Here is a 5,809-nt window from a genome sequence, read left to right on the forward strand (position 1 = left end):
GCTAAAACAATGACTTTGTTTTACTAAATTAAAAGGATTTTAACATCAAAATTCATTCTACTTTATGAACTTGGACTTTGATGAAGAAAGGAATGTAGTTTTCTTACCAAAGGATCAGAATTGTTGTATACAGCTGGAAAAAAACATTTGTAAGGGCATCAAAGAAAAATATTGTGCTCTGTCTTTGTTAATACAGAATGTGGAATTCCAATTTGCATTTGCATCACTTGGCAAACCTGCTGTAAAAAGAAACTCAACACCACCATTCCTCTTTTTTAAAATATTTTGTCTAGTTGTATTACCAGAGATCTTTGTCAGAGATCTTTGCTTGAGGTCAAAGAGGCCACTGTATTGCCTGTATTCATAAAAGGGTAAATAATCTAACAGGACATAGAAGATTGACATGAGTTGAAGGTGTCTCCTTTAGTCTTTGCCAGTTCTTTCCAAATTGAATGCAGATGTATTTAGGGGAAAACTACTGATGACAGGAATGATCTCAAGATGAAGATGTACAAGAGTAGCTCTTCCAGTGACAACAGTTTTAATCCAGGTGATATATATAATTGAAATTAATTTCTCTTAAATTCTTTTAGCCTTAAGGAATAAATGCCACAAAATGAGTTGAAACAAATTCACAATAAAATATTTTTGCCCAAGTCCAAGGTTTTAACTAAGGATCAAGCTTGATAAAACCATTGCCACTATTCTGTTCAGCACTAAGAAATGCCTTTTACTCATTCTCTTTGCCTCCTAAGATATGGTTTCCCCAGAATTCTTCCAGTCAGTAGTTCACTGACAAATAAAATGTGCCATTTATCCTTCTTCCCTGATGAATGTTTGTATTGAGTCATTGCAAAGTTTGTAAAAGACAGTGACTCCCTCACACTTTGCCCAAAATGGAGATAGTTCATTGAAGTTTTTTAAGTAGAACACAGGACTGAGCTACATTTTTTTTATCAATTAAAAAAAAAACCAAACCCAAAACTCATAGAAACAGATATGAAAATTCTTTAATATGAAAGAAGTCTTAGTTCAAGTGCAGCACTATGTGTTGTTTGCTCTCCATACGGTGTACTTTCCACCTTTGTGTTGAAAGTAAGGCCTTTATATATTGTTTAAGAAAACATTTTGTGAATCACATTTGATCCAGGGGCTGCATTTTTCAGTTTATATAGAAAATACAAAACAAATGAAAAAAGTTGATCTACCCAGGATCCAAAGTGAATGACGTATCTGCACCTAAATTGCCAACACTCAAGAACAAACTTTTGTGAGGCAAAACTTCCAGAGGTAATCAATACAAAAAGATTTGTCTGATGCTAGTGGCTTTTTCTTTGTCTCCAAGTCATTAGGGTTAGACTTGTCTGAAATTCTTATAACAGCACTTCCTAGGAGAAGACAATATTTAACCATAAGCAGCAAAAGGAAAATAGGTGTCTCATTTCTTCCGATGTAAATCTGACACCATGATGAATATTGATATATTTTTCACATCACAGTGGCTGTTGAGCCATAGGAAGCAGATGAAAAGAAGAGGGAAAACTAGCACAAGCTGCAGACAGCTATCCTTCACACATCTACACAGGGGGGCTCCTCATCTGAAGGGCCTATGATTGCTTATCTTATGTAAGAATGACTAAAGCATGGACAACACCACCTCAGAACTGGACAAAAAATCAAAAACTTTTTTTGATTTCTAATCTCTCGTTGGAATGAGGGAGAGTGAAGAAAAAAATACCTAGTTTACATTAATCTGCTCTTTATCACAGGGCACAGAGTATTCTGTAAAAGGTAAGTGTTCACATTTCTCACTACTTTGTTTCAAGCACACCTGGTTAAATTAGAGTCACAGGAGTCAAACAAACATGTAGAGTTGCTTTTTCCTCTATAAAAAGTCCCTTAGATCTCAACTTCACAGAACATAATTATATATGGATAAGTACTCTTTATTTTCTCACAGACAACTAGTAAATGGGAGTCGTGTTTTAAGTGTAGAGTAGTTCAAATCAATGCTTTTTAATGTCATTTGACTCCTTTGCCTATGGACAAAACTAAACTATGACACATTGTGAGCAAACAATTTTACCATCTGAAGCATAGCCCTGAAAGCACAGCATAGCAGTCTCTTCAAAGGTTTTGGGAACCAAAACATGAAATCATGTCAGAAATCAGAGTAACTTGACCTAAGTACAAAGAGAGTTAACAAGTTCTTCCTAAAATGGGAAGAAGCTTTCTGTACATAGAGGGATCTTTCCCCTGGGTTCTAGTGTCATAGGGTTGAGATGAAGTTCAAAGTCAGACAAAGTCAATATCTTTGACCTTCTCTTAGTAAAACAAACACTAATGGTGAGTGTCAGTAACAGTTCAATAGCAATGAATGTTTTTCTTAAAGGACAGGGTAGAGTCAGAGACTTTGCTCTCCCTTTCTGAGGGTAAGCTTGTTCCACTGCTGGAAGACTGCACTTTAAGTCAGCTCAGAAACTGAATGATGCCAATGTATTAGTGTGGCAAGAGTAGCTCCATGGACACGGAAAATGAAGAAGGAAGGATTTGGATCTTCTCGGTCTTGTAGTTACTGAATACAAAAGCTAAATTCTTGTCTTATGTCTGTATATCATGAAAGAGGAAAATCTTTTGAGAAGTTATCCTTCCATACTGATTCACCATTTTTGTTTATCATTGGCTTAAACAAGTATTTCTTCATGGTGAATTTTTCTGAGTTGGTACAAAGGTTTGACACTGACATTTTTGTATAGTTTCTTCTATGCCATCTGTCATTTTTGCTTTTCACTTGCTAGCTTTCATTAGTTTTTCTTGCCTTTAATCACACTTTTTGTCCCTATCTCCTTGGTTTTTATTATAAAATTTTCATGTAGATCTTCTGAAACAATTATAAGTCTTGCCTTTCTAAGATTTTGATTTACCTTTACATTCAGTAAGTAGGACTCATCTTTCTCCCTAAATTTTAACTGTGTTCTGGTATTTTGGGATATTTTTAAGCTTTTTTTTTTTTCCTGCAGTTCACCTGTAGAGATGACCTGTGCCTGTGTATCTCACTTATAATGTATAAACACTTCATCAAATGGTTGTTCCAATCTCAGGAGGCAACTATCTTTGCAATAATTCTCAACAAATGCAGACCAAATGACATTGGTTGCTGCTGCATTCAGTTCTGTCTGGTAGAGCAAATGCTGTCTTGATATTTAGAGTAGTTCTTATTTCTTTACACTTGCAGTCTAGACTTCTCTAAAACAAAATGCCTGTTCAGCAGCAGGACACAGTTTAGGGCTGTACTTGCTTTCATACTACACGGAGCCTTTGTTTCTTGAAAACAAGAGCTGTTTCCTGCTTCATTTTTCTTTTGTTTTACAGTCTTTTTGAAACTGTCACCTTTTCGACTTCATGTTGCATATTCCTGTGAGATTATGTCTTACAAGTTCACTACTGTAGTGGTATTGTCTTGCTTTTCTTACAAGAAATTGATCTGGCTTTGCGCTGCTATCATAGAATCACTGAGGTTGGAAGTCTCAAAGCATGGTCAGCTCTAAGCTCAGACCAGGCTGCTTGGGGATTTGGCCAGTTGGGTCTTACAAGTTTCCAAGAACACCGATCATCCAAACTCCCTGGGCAACCTGTTTTGTTGCTGTTCTGTACACATAAAGGAAAAGTTTATTATGGCTGAACTTCTTGTTTCAATTTATATCCATTTTCTTTTGTTCTTCTGCTGAGCACTGCTGAAGATACTGGCTCCATCTGCTCAGTTACCTCCACATAGCTTCTGCCAGACTGGTCTCAGGTCTTCCTCAAATCCATCTCTGTTTCAGGCTGAATAAAGCCTATTCTTATCCTCTTCTCAGGAGAAATGCTCCAGCCCCCTGATCATCTTCATGGCCTCTGCTGAAGTCACTCCATCTTACTGGTGTCTTTCTTTTATTGGGTAGGGTGTGTCTGAGGAAACTGGATGCACTACAGTGTTCTAGATGTGGCCTAAAAACTGTCAAGTAAAAGTGAATAATTGCTTCTGCTAATATGTCCCAGGAAGATGTCAGCCTTTGATGTGAGGACATGCTGCTAGCTTATATTAATTTGGTCTACCAAGGCCTCAGGTCCTTTTCTACAGAGCTGCTCCTTGCCAGTATCCTATTAGGCCCAGCTTGTATCAAAGGTTTCTTCCCAGTTGAAGGATTTGGCATCTCTCCTGAAATCTCACTGGTGCATTTCTCCACCTGTCTACAATTTTATCCAACCTTCTCCAGCTTCTTCACTTCTAATTGAACACCATAGGGCTCCCCTACCTTCTGTGCAGTTAGGGTTTCAGCCTCTCTGCTGAGTCTCTGTCATCTTCCCAGACACTGTATTCCTGATCTTTGTTCCACATCTCCTCAACGTGTCAGCCTGGCTCCTCAACAAACGCACAGCTGCTGCAAGTGAGGATGTGGTGTCCCACAATGTCAGCCTTTAGGCTCCCTCCAGAGCCGTGGTGGGGACAAGGCCTCGTCTCTCCCAGATGCAGCTGCTCGACATTCCCAAATCAGAAGGCAGCCAAGACAAAAGGTATATATACATTTTAATGTAAACAGCTGAATAATTATTTAGCAGCTGACAGATTTGGTAGAAGAAAAATTGTGGAATAGCTACCCTTTCCCAGCAACAATTGCTCTAAAGTTTGTAGAAGACTATCTACACTCCCCAAAGATGTTAGAAGAAGGTCTCAGAAGATACAGAAGAAGAGCTTGGAAACTACTCTGCAAACTATCATGTGTCTTAGCTTCAGTTTTGCAAATTTTAACAGTTCTTGTTTACATTGAAGTCACATTCTCCTAGAATCTCATTCTCCATTTTGGGTCTCTAATTCTTACTACAATTCAGTCTTGAATTAAGGATTCCATAAAACCTCAAAATTACATATTTAACTTGAGAGTCTCAAATCTGTTGTAAATGCTTGAAAAGTTTCATCCTCTCTTTAAGTTTTTGTAAGAAAGTGATACATTTTAAAAGACTCTTTCTCTCTAGGAGTTCTGTTTTCCTAAAATATCTTTAGTACAGGCTGATAGCTGCTTTATGCTATTTCACTTTTCTGGAATAATAAATGCTTCTCATACCTCTGGCCCAAGAGTACATATATAAAAAGGAAAATATCTTCTGCTTATACTTTTAAAAAAAATTGATTTATTCATCCTTATGAAAATATGAAATTCATGCTCAACTCTTCTGCTGTATTTCTGAGGAATTTTTACTGCATTTAATAATTTATCTTATTAGCTACTAGGCATTTAATAATTCACCACTTCAACCTTCATGTTGAAAGTTGAACATAAGAATATAAGAACTGTTCCTCCATTTCTTTAGACAGTGGTCTGTAGGAGACTTGTGTCAGATTGTGTGACAACATAATACCAAGAAAGTTAGCAACATAAAAATAAAAATGTTGTGAAGGTGAGAAATAGATATCTAAGCAGACCTCTCACAAGAAAAAAAAATTGCAATACGCAGGCAGTACTTTATTCTACTTCAGGCCTAAAAAGGTTATCTGTTTAGTGCAAGTAGATGAGATAGAAAAAGACACAGATGGGCATTTAAAGACACAGATTCAAACTTTTGCCTGAAGTTTTAAGCAATAAACTACATAGCCCAGAGTCATAATGAAGGCCAGCAATTGATCCATAAACTGATGTCACATTTTCTGCTTTGAATAAAATTAGCTGGTCACTAAACCCTATATTCTATGAATATTTAGAAACTTTCCATTTTAAATTTAATTTCTTTAAGCAAAGTTAATTTCGGCACATTCAGGTCAAACATAATTTAG

This window comes from Vidua chalybeata, chromosome 1 (assembly GCF_026979565.1).
Source record: "Vidua chalybeata isolate OUT-0048 chromosome 1, bVidCha1 merged haplotype, whole genome shotgun sequence".
Lineage (NCBI taxonomy): Eukaryota > Metazoa > Chordata > Aves > Passeriformes > Viduidae > Vidua > Vidua chalybeata.